General features: G+C 38.4%; 1 non-coding gene across 1 annotated transcript; it reads right to left on the bottom strand.

Annotated features, from left to right (window-relative positions):
• Positions 1–3,468: 3,468 nt before the first annotated feature.
• Positions 3,469–3,575, bottom strand: LOC141603230 (small nucleolar RNA R71). Its single transcript, XR_012525121.1, has one exon. It is a non-coding gene; the product is annotated as a small nucleolar RNA R71 (small nucleolar RNA).
• Between the last annotated feature and the right edge of the window lie 14,500 nt (positions 3,576–18,075).

Below are 18,075 nucleotides of genomic sequence, written 5' to 3'. Positions count from 1 at the left end.
AAGTGATAGACAATTAAATTGATAAGATCTCTCACATTTGTTTAAAATTGAGATTAAGCCTTACCAAATAATAGCACCTATGAATCCCTTCTTCATTAGAGGTAGGTTCAGATCACCGAGGTACACTCTTTTTACGTTGGGTAAGTAGGGTAATAAAAGTTATTACGCGTGAAAATTGGTTGGACTCAACGGGATAAATATGGGTTGAATCGGTCCACTGTGCTCATATTTATTCTGGGGCTAAAAGATAGAATTTAAGAAAATCCGTTAACCAAGAGTTCTAGTAGTAGAATCAGTTAAAGGTACTGACTCACCAAATTTATATAAATATGGGTTGAATCGGACCACCGTGCCCGTGTTTATATAAAATTGGATCTTGGAATCATTTATATAATTCAGTGGGAGATCATTATATAAATGCGAACTTGTTAAATAGTTTCACAAGTTAAATATTACCAGACGATAAATGTTAATCTTTCCTTTATTTCCTGTGTAGTAATCACGGTGACTTCTACTAGTGAAACCGTCACCATAGCTAGAGATTCATGGCTACGTTCTTTCATGGACAAATATGTTTTAAAAGCCGACGGTAGTAGTTTTAAAGATTGGGAGGAACAACTTCGATTAGCTGCCGCAGGTGATGGCAAATTACGCTACCTTGTCGATCCCTCTCCCCCTTCACCTAGTACTAGGGCCACTGCCGATATAAGGGAGGCTTTTTCAAATTATCAAAAGGAATCCGCTGCAATAAAAAATGTTTTGATTTTTTCAATGGATCCTGCTTTACAAAGGCAATGTGTCAAGTTTCGCGATGCACATGAAGTATTCTCGAGGCTTTCTACTATGTTTTCTCAAGCCCCGAGGATAATTCAGTATGATACCGCAGTTCGTTTCTTTGAGGCTAACCTCAAAGATGGTCAACCTGTAAGTTCACACGTACTTAAAATGATTGAGTACATGGAAACTTTAGAGGGGTTGGGATGTAAGATCCCCGACGAACTAGTGGTGGACCGAGTGATGTGACCATAATTAGAGCATATTTAGTCCCCGAATTAGTCTTGTTCCCATGCTTTTTTAGTGCATATTTGGGTCATTTATTGTCTTTAATTCTTTATTTTGCATATTCTTTGAGGTTTTGTGTCCTTGGTAGGAAAGGAGTGCAACCCTTGCATTTTCATGACAAAACGAGACTAATATATTGAATTCAATGACCAAGCATCAAGGAGAGACAAGATTAGAAGGCCTTTGTACATACTATAGTAGATGGGCAATGATGAGAAAAGATTCTTGCATCCCCGAGGAAATCCCCAAGGATTTTATGAAGAAAAGGGAAGAAAAGAAGAAGAAATGAAACTGCACAGCAATCCGTGCGGATTGTCCTGAAAACGCCCGTCCTCCACCTTCACAATCCGTGCGTCTTCACTCCAAGACGCCCGGGCAGCAACACCTGAAGACGCCCGTCTTCTCCCCAAGACGCCCGGGCAGAGACCCACGAATCCGGCCGTCCCGTGCTAAAGACACACGGATTCCCAGGCTGACAACTTCGTCTTCTTCAAGCTTCGAGAAAGATGCCCATCCTTCCAAAAATACCGGCGTTTCCTTAAGTAGGGACTTAATCGTCATTTAAGCCCTTAGTTAACCCTAATTCCTACACCTAATCCCCACTATAAATACCCATTAGTCTAATTAGAAGAGCATGTTCTTTTTAGCAATCTTTAGTGTAGTTAATATCAATCAAATCTCTCTTTAATATTGCAATGAACAATTAATCAAGTTTTAATACAAGTTTTATTTCCTTAATCTCTCTTTTGTTCATCCTTTATTTTGGGTAATTGAAGATTATTTGGGTTATTATTGGGAGATTGACAACCTCTCAATCAAGCATCAAGTACTTCTTTTATTCTTTGCTTTATTATTGGAACCATTAGTAGGTATAATTCTCTTAATCCCTTTTTAATTATTGTTAATTACTTTAATTTATTCATCATGTTTCACTTTGTTGGTATGATTGACAACCTTGCTAGCATGTTCAACATGATAATGAGTGAGTAGTCACTTAGCTAGGGTTAATGGGTAATTAGGGAAACCAACATGGGGAATGATTCATGCTTAAATTAATATGCTTTCATGGTTTATTTGCTTGCTTGTTATGATCTCAACTCATGCACATGTTATGTTTGATGAAATGCGAGCCTATGAATCCTTGCATTTTTTACTCATCACCTATCTTTTCAATGAGACTTGTAAGACATAAACCAACTCGAGTCTCATTAGACCATGCATGTTGTTGAGTAGGGAAGATTAAGTCGACTTGTAGATGTTGTAAAATCTAATCGATTCGGCTCCGGGACCCAAACATTCCTAGGATTGTAAGATATAACCCAACTCAATCCATCACAACAATAATTGCTTGCTTATAATTTGAGAACATGTTTGTATGATCAATTCCCATGAATCCGCTATGACCCCATGATACCCTAGTGTCTTTTATCAATTGTTTACAACCCTTTTAATTCATCTTGCTTGTTTACTTTCATTGCTATTTAGTTTAGTGACCTTCTACATCAACCCAATTGTGACACCCCTAAGACATCGCTAGTTGCAATAGAAATCTCATCTCAATTCCCGTCCCTTGGGATCCGACCTTTACTTGCCTCTTTACTAATTGTAGAGTTTTTTGTGAAGCTATAAATTGTGTTTTGGTCTAGGTGCTCCTAACGACAAGTTACCAAAAAGATTTTAGTCCCGACCAAAAATGGCGCCGTTGCCGGGGACGGTGTTAACTTGATTTAGATTTTCTTATATTGTTATTAGTTGTGTCTTTCTTTGCCTTGGGGAAGTAAAACTCCTCAAGGTTTGTTCTAATTGTTTTCAAGTTGTTTGATATTTTGCAAGTCTAGAAGGTCACAAGGTGACTTGTTACCCTTTGATCGTGAAATTGAAAGAACTTTGACAACCAATAGAAGACTTGCTAGGAGAAATTTGAGAGGTATTGGTGAGGTTATAGATATTCAACCAACTATTGAGTTCATCAACCCTTTTGCAAGAGAAGGTGAGGAGAACCCAACACAAAATACAACACAAAATCAACCCACAATGCCTAAGTTTTATTCACATTCTGTAGCCGCCGAGGAGAACCTACCCAATGGTACTCCCACACCACAACATCTAACCGGAAATTTCATTGCCAAATCCGCATTTATCCAATTAGTCAAAAGAAGCCAAGTTGGGGGAATGCCTAGTGAAGACCCTCACTCTCATATGGAGACTTTTTGCGATTATTGTGATGCGATTTCTCAAACCGGTGTAACTCAAGACCAAATTCGATGGGTCTTATTTCCTTTTTCTCTAATTGGCACCGCGAAACAATGGTTGAAGGGCCTTGATAAGGCCACTCTCGGAATTGATTCTTAAAAAAAGTTGGCTCTAGCTTTCTACAAAAAGTTCTATCCACCATAAAAGACTAACATGCTAAGAGCTCAAATTATGGGTTTTAAGCAAAGGGATGAAGAATATTTGTATGAAGCTTGGGAGCGGTTCAAAGTAATTTGTCGCCCATGTCCTCACCATGGACTTAGCTAGTGGTTCTTGGTACAACAATTTTGGAACGGTCTTTATGAAGATTCAAGGAACATTCTCGACATGGGATCAAACGGAATGTTCACGGAAGTTGATGACAATCAAACTTGGGACAAAATTGAGGAAATGGTGGTCCATAACTCACAATATAGTAGACCTCCCAAGGCTACTAGAGGAGAAAAGCATGAAGTGGACTCCGTTACTCAATTGGGTGCTCAACTTAGTGCTCACATTGATACCATCAATTTGAAGTTTGAAAAAGCTATGGCTAGACATGAAGAAGCCTCAAAATCACCAAAGCATCATGTTAATGCCATGACGGCATCTTCATCAATCCCAAGTGGGATATGTGAGAATTGTGGAACTTTGGGACATGACCCAAGTGAATGTAGGGGAACAAATGAACAAGTGAATGCTTTCCAAGCATACAAGAGTGGTACCCCTTATTCGAACTATTACAATGAAAACACCAAATTCCATCAAATCTCTCATACAAAAGCCAAAATTTTCAAAACCCTCAAACAACATACACCCCACCTCCCATGAGAAACTAAAATGAAAGACCCTTTTACAACCAAAACCAAGGTTACCAAAATCAATCTCCATACAATCAACAAAATGACCAAGGTTTTGATGTTCAAAAAGCGGTCCTTCAAATGCAAAAGAATCAACAAAAGTTTTTCACTCAAATGCAAAAGAATAGTCAAGCAAAGGAAACCACCATCAACAACATCCTAGCTAACACCAAAATGTTGGAAACCCAATTGACTCAACTAGCATCTTCAAGCTCACAAAGACAAAAGGGGAATTTACCACTTCAAAGTAATCCCCCAAGACATGAAACGGTTAGTGCCATTCACTTGAGAAGTGGTACAAGGTATGAAGCACCGAAGAAGCAAGTTGAGGATGAAGTTGTGGAAGCTAGTGAGAAAGAAGAAAATGTGCAAAACTCCAAGGATGGAGAACCATCAAAAGAAGAAGTTTCAAAGAAAAATGAAGACAAGGTCAAGGAGAAGGAGCCCATTGTGATTAGACTTCCTTTTTCAAGTCGTCAAGCCAAGCCCAAATTTGATGACCAACTTGGAAAATTTATGGAAATTGTGAAGAATTTGGAAGTCTCAATTCCTTTCACGGAATTAATCAATCACGTGCCGGCCGATGCGAAATATATGAAAGACATCCTCACAAAGAAGAAGTCGATCCGGAAGTTTGAGACTATCGCCTTCACTAAGGTGAGTAGTGCAATACTTCAAGGGAGTTCATCTCCTAAACTCAAGGATCCGGGAAGCTTCTCAATACCGTGTACCATTGGTGACACCACGATCAACAAAGCCTTATGTGATCTAGGGGCTAGTGTGAGTGTTATGCCGTACTCGGTGAGTAAAAGGTTGGGGATGGGAGAGCTTAAATGCACCAATATCACACTCCAAATGGCCGATAGATCGACGAAGACACCATTAGGGATATGGGAAGATGTTCCGTTTAATTGGGAAATTTTTCATCCCAGTGGACTTTGTCATTGTTGATATGGAAGAAGACTCCAACATTCCAATCATTCTAGGAAGACCTTTCTTACACACCGCGGGTGCGGTGATTGATGTAAAACATGGAGAGCTCACTCTAGAAGTGGGAGATGAGAGTATAACTTTCAATCTTGACAAGACCATGAGAGCTCCCCGTTTGCATGAACCATGTTTTATGATTGATCATTATAGCTGGAAGGATGATAGGAAGAACTCGGAACTCCAATGGAAGAAGAAAATTGAAGATGCTCCATTCAAAGAGCAAGTGAATTGTAACAAAGAGAGCTTGAAAAGCTCACCAAAGTCAAGCAATGAAGAAGATGGCCTCATTGGCCAAGACAAGAAAATGGGAGAATTGTCTCTATCAACTCAAGAGATCTTTAGTGATAAAGTAGTTGAAGTTTGTGGTCTTTGGGACGATGAGTTTAAAGGGATTTTCAATCCCTATATTGGTAATGCTATCGATCAAGACCGACAACAAGGGCAAAGATCTATTGAAGATCTTTATCATGACAATGAACAAGCTTTTGATTGCTTCTTCAAAGTGTTGAGCAACATCAAGAAAACCTTGGACATGCCCCCATGACATCTCACTAAGGATGAGAGTTTGGTGGAGTCCTCCCTAAACCACCATTTGTAAATATTTCTAACTCCCTAACTCGCATTTTAATTTTCGTATTGCATTTTTGTCATTTTTGGATTTTTATGCCTTGATCAAGATAATTATAATTTTTGAGAGAAGTGAGGGAGGGACTAATGATTTCAATTGATGTGTAGTGCTTTAGCTTTGTGTGGGGATAACAGTTGCCTAGGCTATTCATGCCTTAGTAGTGCCCCCACAATGAAGAACACGAGATTTTGAAGAATGAAAAATGACACGGGATATGCAAGTACACGGATGGAACTGAATCCGGGTAAAAGGGGCAGAATCCGAGCGTTTTCAAGAAAATCCGCCCGTCTTCAGGCAACTCGGGCGTATTTGTCACAAAACGCCCGTCCCTCTGAGCTGAATTTTTAAAATTTTGGGACTGTTAGCAAATCCGGGTGTCCTGCAAAAGAATCCGCCCGTCCTAAAAAAGACGCTCGTCCTGCAAGAGAAGACGACCGTCTTTTTGGTTGAGAAAAACAAGAAAATTCCCTGGAAAGAAATCTGCCCGTCTTCACTGAAAGACGCCCGTCCCGCAGCTGAACAATCCAAGCGTCTTTGCTCAAAGACGCCCGTCTTTAGGCGAGAATCCTGAAGCCCACAACAGACAGAAACCGGGCGCCCCAAAGGAAATCCACCCGTCTTCCCCCTGCATTTCAAATTTTTCGGGTTTTAATAAACCCCCTCCCACATTCATTTCTTCATTCCTTCATTCAAAACACTACCCATAAACCCCAAAACTCAAAACCCTCATCCTCTACATCACAAAAACAAAATTTCCTCAACCACATTCATCAAAATCAAATCAAAACATCCTTTTAACAAAAATTAATCACCCCTCTTTCAACAAAAATCAAACCAAGCACCAAAATCTTCAACCTTTGAGTCGATTTTTGAATTTATAAAGGCAAAGCCTTTCATCTTAAAATTGATTTTGGTACACTTGGAAATTGAGGATTTTCACTCTTTTCTTGGTTCAAGCATCAATGGCAAGGACAAAAGGAGCAACAAAGGCACCAAAGGCAAAGGCACTATCAACAAGGCAAAAGAGCCTTCAAGCAAAGAAAGCCTCATTTGCTATGGTGGTAGCTAGCTCAAACTTGGAAGTGCAACAACAACAACCTCCCTTGGAAGCAACAACTTCTACTACTCCGGAAATTTCTCAACTTTCGAACTATCAGGAGGTAATTTTCATCTCTAACTCCCATAGGGAAACTTTTGCCAAGTATGCTAGAAAACCCTTTCTAACCACCAAGTTTATTTGTGAATATGCCTTGAATAAGTTGGGTGTCCTTGAGCAAACCAAAGCCTTCTTTAAAGCCATGGGGTTGGAAAAATTGTTTGCAACAAAATAATTGACATACCCCTCCCTTACCTTATAATTCTTGAGTTCTTTGAAAGTTACAAAGGTTGAGACTATGGAAAGCATCGAGTTCCGCCTAGCTAATGTGAGTAGGCGCATCTCCTTTGAGGAAATGAGTAAAGCTTTGGGTCTTAGTGATTCACTAGTTATTTCAAGAATGTTGGCAAGTATGACCCCGCTCCTCTTTAGGAGGCGATTTCCGGAAGGAAATTTGAGAACTACCATGCTAGTCGCGCTCTATTAGTCCACCATCCGGGCATTAGAGTGTGGCACAAGGTCATAGGGAATACCATCATTGCAAGAAAAGACACCAACCACTTTACCAAGCTCGATTTTGTTCTTCTTGAGTCAGCCTTAAACATTGGAAGGTAATTCACCAAGCCTTTCAACTCTCGAAGGATTTTGGTGGATAGATGGCTAAATGTTGATTGTGGGAAGCAAGGCACTACCGTTATTGTAAATGGAGGTCTAGTCACTCTTTTGGCTAAATACTTTGATCCGAACTTCAACAAGGATAGCAAGTATGTGGCGAAAAAGGGTGGTCATCTCATTGATATTGACGCTATGATAAACAAATACAAGTGGGTCTCTCATAACCCTCTTGACACGAAGTATGGATGGCTCACTAGTGAGGCTAGATCTTTTACTTTGCCTTCGAAGATTTGTCGTTTAAGTGTCCATCGGACCAACTATCTCCTTCCCCTCTCGAAAGAGGCCGAATACATTATCCGACAACAAAGGGATGAAATTGAAATGCCCTCCTCTTCCATTGTCACACCACCCTATCCTTTCAAGTACCAAGAGTTCAAACCCGAAGGTATTGAAGCAAGCAAAGATTATATGACTCTTCTTATGCAAGAGATGCACAAGCAAGCTTTTAAGGATCGTGAAGATGCTTACTTAGCCCAATATCCACCCCTCCTTCATTTATCTAGGAAAGGACTACTTGATCCTTCATGTCCTTTGCCTAGTTGGGCGAATAGGGAAGTCTTCTTTCCGAGTGCATCTAGGGGTGAGATTCCGGGTGACGATGAGGTTGTCGGTGATGCGGTTGATGATAGCATTGATGAAGAGGCTAGTGAAGAATAAGAAGAGGATGATGAACAAAGTGAACAAGAAAGTGAAGAGGGAAGTGGTGATGAGTCCACTTCTATTGAGGAAGATGATGATAGTGATGATATGATGGAAGATTAGCAAGCTTTGGAGGCTCCCACCCTCTTGAGGTTTGTCTATTTCTCTCTTTGTTTTATTTATTTATCTTGATCATGTTTGGAGTAGTCCTAGCAACATAGAGAACTAACACCTCTGCCCCATTGAGGTGTTCTTATTTTATTGTTCCCACTTTTGAAAATCCAAAATGACAAATTTAGTTTCATGCATTGCATCGTGTGTGCATGAACTACACCCAACCTTAGGACATTAGAAATAATGTCTAACTCGGTTTGGGGAAGTACATACATACACAACGGGAGGTAATCTAAATTATCCTCTCCGTCATAAACAAAAACCATGCATCATGTAGTGTAGATTAGTGTATCTTGTATTTAGTGTAGAATTCATGCATCATGCTTGCATGATTTCCCATCATTTTGGCCATTGAGGACAATGCCCATATTAGTGTGGGGATGGGGAATTCTAACTTAACTTTTATTCAAAAATCCAAAAAAATTGAAAAAATTGAAAAACCAAAAACATGTTCATTTCCTTTGTAGTGTAGTCGTGTATATATTGTTATATATACTGTGTTTGTTTTACCCTTATTCACATTGATCGACTATGCCACATCCGAGACATTAGGATATTGAAGACCACATGGTATGATCTTTCCAATCTCCTTTTTCCTCTTTATGTTAATGACTATGTGGCTTTATTTTGATTGATGCGGTATAACAATGTGAACTTAGGACTTGTATTTAGTTTATATGTCATATTAGTTGGTAGAATCATTTGCATTAGGATGTTTATATGCTAGTTGCATCATGGCATGTAGTTGCATGTTAGAAAATTTTGTGAAACCGTCTACTTGGGAAACTTGACAAGTGTATATAGACCCTAGTAGATGCTTTTTCTTCTTAAGACTTTGCTTGTTAGAATGCTTGTAAAACATCCTAGGATGTGTCATGCTAGTATCCTTTGACCCATGGATTAAGGCCTAGTCAAGAGTACCTTGTGGTGTGATAACTCCTTGGCTACCGTTTATTCCAAGGTGACCCTTGAAACCATGCATCCATCCATCCATTATCCATGTTCTACCACATTTTTGTCATCAAAGGGAATGGGCACAAAAAGAAATCAATTTGAGTTCAATGAAATGAAAAGTGAAAGAAAGTTTGAAAAAAAAATGCATCAAATGAAAAGAGGAGCAAAAATAGAAATCATAAAGCTTCAAATATAAGCCACCCTCACTACATATGGGGTGACTTTGAAAATGTTCAAAAGAAATGCAAAGAAAGTTGTCAAGTGTTGAAATGCCAAAAATCAAAAAGAAATGGCAAGAAAGTGTGTTCTCAAATGTTATATGCCACATGAAATTGGGGGGAAAAACAAAGATGAAAGAAAACTCCCAAAGTGAAACTCAAATATCTATTAATCCCTTTATCCACCGTATCCATTTTTGTGCATGGTAGAGAGGGGACGACCCTTCTTCTTGTCTAGGCAAGAAGGGGAATTCCGCGATCCTCCAGTGTTTCTAACACCATAGGGAGTCTACTCTTGACAAAAGCATTTAACGATTGAGGACAAAGTTACCCTAGCTTGACACAACTTGGAGGTGATTTATTGGTATCCTTCTAGGCTTAGTAGTTTGAAGAAATTGCATCTATGAAGGAGTGTGTACCCTTGAATTGCTTCCCTTGTAGATAATTTCCGCCACTTAGATGAGGAAAGTGGCTATTCTTTTGTAGATGCATCCATTATTTGTTTTGTGTGCTTAATGTTTGGATGTGTCGCCATTTTGGCAAGACCCACCTTGCCTGGCAAGAAGGCATCCTACCTCATGGTTGTCTTTTTGTGAGTTGAAGGGGCGGAATGAGACCCGCTAATTGTCTCATATCGGTTATATTATTAGGTTAGTTTAAATAATGGTCCTAGTCTTTGTCACCTCTTTACTCGGGATGAGCAAAGGTTCGGTTTGAGGATATTTGATGTGACCATAATTAGAGCATATTTAGTCCCCCAGTTAGCCTTGTTCCCATGCTTTTTAGTGCATATTTGGGTCATTTATTGTCTTTAGTTCTTTGTTTTGCATATTCTTTGAGATTTTGTGTCATTGGTAGGAAATGAGTGCAACCCTTGCATTTTCATGGCAAAACGAGACTAAATTGATTGAATTCAATGACCAAGCATCAAGGAGAGACAAGATTAGAAGGCCTTTGTACATACTATAGAAGATGGGCAATGATGAGAAAAGGTCCTTGCATCCCCGAAGAAATCCCCAAGGATTTTATGAAGAAAAGGGAAGAAAAGAAGAAGAAATGAAACTGCACAGCAATCCGTGCGGATTGTCCTGAAGACGCCCGTCCTCCACCTTCTCAATCCATGCGTCTTCACTCCAAAACGCCCGGGCATCAACACATGAAGACGCCCGGGCAGAGACCCACGAATCCGGCCGTCCCGTGCTAAAGACGCACGGATTCCCAGGCAGACAACTTCGTCTTCTTCAAGCTTCGAGAAAGATGCCCATCCTTCCAAAAATACCGGCGTTTCCTTAAGTAGGCACTTAATCGTCATTTAAGCCCTTAGTTAACTCTAATTCCTACACCTAATCCCCACTATAAATACCCCATTAGTCTAATTAGAAGAGCATGTTCTTTTTAGCAATCTTTAGTGTAGTTAATATCAATCAAATCTCTCTTTAATATTGTAATCAACAATTAATCAAGTTTTAATACAAGATTTATTTCCTTAATCTCTCTTTTGTTCATCCTTTATTTTGGGTAATTGAAGATTATTTGGGTTATTATTGGGAGATTGACAACCTCTCAATCAAGCATCAAGTACTTCTTTTATTCTTTGCTTTATTATTGGAACCATTAGTAGGTATAATTCTCTTAATCCCTTTTTAATTATTGTTAATTACTTTTATTTATTCATCATGTTTCACTTTGTTGGTATGATTGACAACCTTGCTAGCATGTTCAACATGATAACGAGTGAGTGGTCACTTAGCTAGGGTTAATGGGTAATTAGGGAAACCAACATGGGGAATGATTCATGCTTAAATTAATATGCTTTCATGGTTTATTTGCTTGCTTGTTATGATATCAACTCATGCACATGTTATGTTTGATGAAATGCGAGCCTATGAATCCTTGCATTTTTTACCCATCACCTATCTTTTCAATGAGACTTGTAAGACATAAACCAACTCGAGTCTCATTAGACCATGCATGTTGTTGAGTAGGGAAGATTAAGTCGACTTGTAGATGTTGTAAAATCTAATCGATTCGGCTCCGGGACCCAAACATTCCTAGGATTGTAAGATATAACCCAACTCAATCCATCACAACAATAATTGCTTGCTTATAATTTGAGAACATGTTTGTATGATCAATTCCCATGAATCCCCTATGACCCCATGCTACCCTAGTGTCTTTTATCAATTGTTTATAACCCTTTTAATTCATCTTTCTTGTTTACTTTCATTGCTATTTAGTTTAGTGACCTTCTACATCAACCCAATTGTGACACCCCTAAGACATCGCTAGTTGCAATAGAAATCTCATCTCAATTCCCGTCCCTTGGGATCCGACCTTTACTTGCCTCTTTACTAATTGTAGAGTTGTTTGTGAAGCTATAAATTGTGTTTTGGTCTAGGTGCTCCTAACGACAAGTTACCGAAAAGATTTTAGTCCCGACCACCGAGTGCTCCACTCTCTCTCGCACGTCAAGGGATTTACCCAATTTAGGGTAAATTACAATATGACGAACATGAAAAAGAGTTTACATGAGCTCTATTCTCTGCTTGTACAAGCAGATAAGGACATGGGATTGAGTGGGAGCACGAGGAAAGATGTGCTTGCAATTAACCTGAAGGGGAAGAAGCAGTTTAAGAGGAACGCAGGTAAGAAGCCCGTTCAGGTGGAGGGCAACGGTAAAGCAATTGCGAATTGCTCTACCAAGCCTAAAACTATAAAGAGTAATCCTCTTAAAGATACTTGTAATTATTGTAATAACAAGGGACATTGGAGACGTAATTGTACAAAGTACCTGGATGACATAAAAGCTGGCATTGTGAAGCCGACATGTAATTTCTCAACCGAATCTTTTATGATAGACATAAATTATGCTTCAAATACAACTTGGGTATTAGATACTGGTTGTGGTTCTCACTTGTGTAATCATTTGCAGCGCCTAAAAAGCATAAGAAAGTTAAACAAGAGTGATGTCGATCTCCGAATGGGAAACGGGTCTAAAGTAGCTGCCGTCTCAGTAGGAACTTATGTACTTAGTTTAGCTTCAGGAATGCAGTTGCATCTTAATAATTGTTATTTTGTACCAACGCTATCTAGGAATATAATATCCGTATCTGTGTTAGACACTGAAGGGTTTTCTTTTGTAATTAAAGACAAGTGTTGTACTTTTTCCCTTAATGGGATTGTATATAGTCAAGCTATTTCGATCAATGGAATTTATATTCTAGATACTTGCAACAATGTTTATCATTTAGATAGTAAAAGACTCAAAACAGGTGATCCTGATCAATCTTATTTACGGCATTGTCGATTAGGACACATCAACGAGAAGCGCATTAAAAGACTAGTGTCGACTGGTGTAATTAAACCTTTTGATTTCGAATCATTTGGTACATGCGAATCTTGTCTACTTGGCAAGATGACTCGTTCACCTTTTCTAGGAAAGGGATCTCGAGCTAGTGAGTTGTTGGGTTTAATACATACCGATGTATGCGGTCCAATGACAGTCAATGCTAGAGGTAATTATGACTATTTCATTACTTTTACCGATGACATGAGTAGATATGGGTATATCTACTTAATGAGAAATAAAAGTGAAGCTTTTGATAAGTTCAAAGAGTTTCAGAATGAAGTAGAAAACCAATTAAATAAGAAGATTAAAGCATTATGATCAGATCGTGGTGGGGAATATTTAAGCAATGACTTTAAAGATCACCTTAAAAACTGCGGTATTGTATCTCAGTTAACTCCTCCTGGCACACCACAATTAAATGGTGTGGCTGAAAGGAGGAATCGAACTTTATTAGATATGGTTCGATCGATGATGAGTCAAACAGAGTTACCTAAGTCATTCTGGGGTTTTGCCATTTTATCTGCTGTACAATCACTTAATAAAAGTCCCACTAAAGCAACTGACAAAACTCCATATGATATATGGAAAGGAAAAGTCCCGAATCTGCGATACATAAAAGTATGGGGTTGTGATGCTTATGTCAAGAGCAAGTCTGACGATAAGCTTGCGCCTCGTTCTGAAAAATGTATTTTTGTAGGCTACCCTAAGGAAACTTGTGGATATTACTTCTATAATAGTAGCGAGAATAAAGTTTTTTTGCTCGTGAAGCTGTCTTTCTAGAAAAAGAGTTTATTTCTAGAAGACAGAGTGGGTGAAAATTTGAACTTGATGAAGTTCAAGAGCCACAAACTGATGTGACAGTGCAGGAAGATGTTCCTTCTACGTCAGAATCGGTTATTGTTCCTGTTGAACCTAGGAGGTCAGAAAGGGTTACTCGCGAGGCTGATTGATACCTTGGTATTATCGAGGAAGATGGTGACTATGAGGTTTTACTTTTAGAAAGTGATGAACCAAAGACCTATAAAGCATCTATTATGAGTTCTGACTCTAAGCTATGGCTCGAAGCCATGCAATCCGAAATGGATTCCATGTACGATAATCAGGTATGGGACCTGGTTGACTTACCTAAAGATGTTCGACCTCTTCAGTGTAAGTGGATATTCAAGATTAAAATTGGCATGGATGGACATAAAGATGTCTACAATGCTAGATTGGTTGCAAAAGGTTTCACTCAGGTTCATAGTTTACACTATGATGAAACTTTTGCACCAGTTGCTATGCTTAGATCTGTTCTGTTAATGTTAGCGATTGCTGCATTTCATGATTATGAGATATGGCAAATGGATGTCAAAACCGCTTTCCTGAACGGGTTTCTGGAAGAGGAAGTGCTCATGACACAACCTGAGGGTTTTGTGGATCCTAAAAATCCTAACAAAGTATGTAAACTTAAGAGATCCATTTATGGTCTTAAGCAAGCGTCAAGGAGTTGGAATCATCGTTTTGGTCATGTTATTAAATAGAATGGTTTTTCTCGAAGGGATGAGGAACCATGTTTATACATGAAGTTTAGTGGGAGTAAAGTTGTTTTCTTACTTCTTTATGTGGACGACATATTACTCATTGGGAATGACGTAGATATGCTTGCTTCTGTCAAGAAGTGGTTAGGAAATCACTTCCAAATGAAAGATTTGGGAGAAGCTCAGCGTATCCTGGGTATCCGGATCTATAGGGATAGATCCAAAAGGATATTAGCATTGAGTCAAGAAGCCTATATCGATAAGATTCTTGACCGATTCAATATGAAAAACTCCAAGAGAGGTTTTCTACCTATGGGCAGTGAGATCACTTTGAGTAAGTCACAGTGTCCTACTGAGCCTAAGGATATTGAACGCATAAAATCGATCCCCTATGCTTCCGCTACTGGATCGATCATGTATGTTATGATGTGTTCTCGTCCTGACGTCTAGTATGCTTTGAGTATGACGAGTCGTTTTCAGAAAACTCCAGGTGAGAATCACTGGACAGCCATCAAGAATATTCTAAAGTACTTGAGAAGGACTAAAGATTCATTCTTAGTGTTTGGAGGAGAATCTGAATTACGTATAAGAGGTTATACGGATGCCAGTTTCCAAACCGATAAGGATGATTTGAAATCCCAGGCTGGTTTTGTCTTTTTGTTGAACGGAGGGGCGGTTTGCTGGAGAAGTTTCAAGGAGTCTATGACTGCTGATTCTACAACGGAAGCTGAGTACATTGCAGCCTCTGAAGGCTGCAAAGGAAGCTGTTTGGATTAGGCAATTTTTAGAGGGAGTGAAAGTAGTTCCTACCGCCGAGGATCCTATCACTTTGTATTATGATAACAGTGGGGCAATTTTTCAAGCAAAAGAGCCCAAGTCTAGTAACAAATCTAGACATGTACTTAGGAAATTTCATGTAATTAGAGATTTAATCGAAAGGAAAGAAATTACAGTTTGTAAGGTTGGGACAAATTTGACAAAATTGCGATCCTTTAACCAAACCTTTGTCTCAAGCTAAACATGATAGTCATGTAGTTTCGATGGGGTTGAGACGAATGCCGAATCATTGTAAATTATATGATATGTAATAATCAAAAATATTGTATTTATTATTTCATATATGATAAGTTGCATATATCGTTATATTCAGTTTTATGTCTGAATTTATATACTTTGTTTTCTCCAAAAAGGTTGTAAAGACAATGTCGAACCCTATTAAGTGAACTGGATTAACATTGTATTTTGTCCCTAGTTACTTAATGAGGTGACGTCTCGGAGTGACTAGATTGTAAGGCGATAGATGACATGTTCGACTGTCATATGGTCATAGTCATGGCTGGTCGATTACATAGGCAGATTGTGAGACAATTTGTCAGACACTGACCGTTTATAGAGTCCTTTTGTTGCTAGGTCGTGGCGAGGATTTCTATTTATTCCTTCGAGTCAATTCTTTAGACTGGTGAATATTTGTCTGAGTTGGTACGGTTTTCTGGTAGCTTTGTTTTTTGTTCTAGGTCGCACCGTAAAAGGAGGCCGATGAGCATTTACTGGGTCATTGTGATCTGTATCGAATGAAGAAAATAGGTCAACGGGATTGTCCTTTTAAGTCATATTTTATCTCAAGGCCACTCGAGGAGAGATGACTGTGAATGCGTGACCACGCTCGGATACGATCTATAGTAGATTATCCGGTCAGACAGTCATTCTCCTGATCGAGGAAACCACTTTATGATATGATCACGTGCAAGAACGACCTGAAAGACATCTTGCATTGAGTGGGAGATATTATTGGACAAGAGAATTGGTAACGCATACTTGTGTCGGACAAGTGGGAGATTGTTGGAGTAGTGTCCTCCACAATAAGTGCGTTTACATAATAAATCTCGTAAAAGGAATATCAGGGATTTATTTATTTATGTGTCAGCTGGTCATCGTTAATCGGTAATGATTGGCTGACTAGAGTTTGACATTATTCTTGTCGTGTGACGGCGGTGATGATCAGTGATCCCTTTAGGTCACACCTATAGGATGACGCCCAAATAGAATAAATTAATTGTTTGTCTGAGATACGAGATAATTAATTCCTTGTATTATTTGACTTTTAATTAGTCACGTAAATGTATTATTTGATGACGGGTTACGAACTCGGGACAAGGAGATTTATTATTTAATTATGTGATATTTAAATAATAAATAATTAGAATTTATTAATTAATTGTTAATTAATTAATATTATACGATATGTGTATATGTTTTGAGGTGGAATTAATTAGCTATTAAATTTTACAAGAGGTTGTAAAATTAGCTAAATGGGTAATATTGACACATTGTGTGTTGATAAAATAGTCTTATGATTACTTAATAGTTAAGTAGACATTGGTTGTTAATTTGTATTATTTAATTGTTAAATAATCAAATTAATATTTAATTATGTCAGATAACTAAATATAAGACTTGTAAGTATTTGTGGGGCAAATGTCGAAAATCGAAATGGACCCGGAGGGGACCATTTGTACAAATTTTTTATACACTACTAATACACTCATTGTGAGTGGAAAAGGTAGGCATTTCCCACTATCTTTTGTATGTGAATTGTTTACATTTGCATGGCTATAAATACCCAACTATTCACCCATTTCATAAGAGGAAAAATTTGAAGAAAAACTTGGTCTTTGAGGCTATAAAATTTCAGTTGCTTCTTCTCCATAAAAGACCATTTTTTCCTTCTTATTTTATTCATCTTTTTAATCCAAAAACACATATAAAATTAACTAATATCAAATATACAAAAAAAACAAGGTTACTACTACATTTACCTAGTTAGTTTTTTAGTAGTATTTTGGGTTAGTCTTGGGTGCCACCTTAGGAGATTACCTACATTGGTAATTAAGGTGTTGGAGGATCATCCTTGTTGGATTAGCTCAAGAACAACATCTAGGAAGGAGTCCTTGAGTTGTGCCTAATTTTTGCCTTATAACAATGTAAGGAATTCTTGTCTTAAGATGGTTTTATACCATCTCTTTTTATGCATGCATGTAGATTTAGACTAAACAAAATTAGTATGTAATTTTGATATCATAAGATGGCTATTATTTAGTCTAAATGACTGACAGAATTCATGTGTCGAATTCAAGTCAATGGGATATTTACTCAGTGCTAGACCTATAACATGAGTAGTGGCGAGAATACTCAAGAATTCGACACATGAATTCAACTACCTGCTTGAGTTTAACCCTTGAACTCCAATCGCAATCGGAAATTCAACTAAAAACTTGGCTTTGACACGTCTAGGACCGTCTAAATATACCAAAATGTTCTCGTTTGAACGCACCAACGAGGAGAATATTAAGTTTGATCCGACATTACTTCCAATAGTTGATGAATATGGTGAAAAGGAGACAATTGCTTCCAAACGGTCCTAAGGCGTGTCAAAGTTAAGATGTTGGTTGAATTTCTGATTGTGATTGGAATTCAAAGGTTAAACTCGAGCGAGGTCGTTCGAGGCTTGATCGGCTTTTGATAACCCATATCATATGTCCAAGAATCGGGACAATTCTTTTTGAAGAAAGGGAGTATGATACGAATATGGCTACCGTTTCATCTTAGACTAAGTTAAATGTATTTTGTTCATTGTTTTTGATGTTGGACTATGTTTGTTTGGGCTAAAATTCACTATTTAGC

The sequence above is a fragment of the Silene latifolia genome, chromosome 9, assembly GCF_048544455.1.
Source record: "Silene latifolia isolate original U9 population chromosome 9, ASM4854445v1, whole genome shotgun sequence".
Classification (NCBI taxonomy): domain Eukaryota; kingdom Viridiplantae; phylum Streptophyta; class Magnoliopsida; order Caryophyllales; family Caryophyllaceae; genus Silene; species Silene latifolia.
Note: the sequence above shows the minus strand (reverse complement) of the source record. Positions and strands in the feature narration are given on the sequence as shown.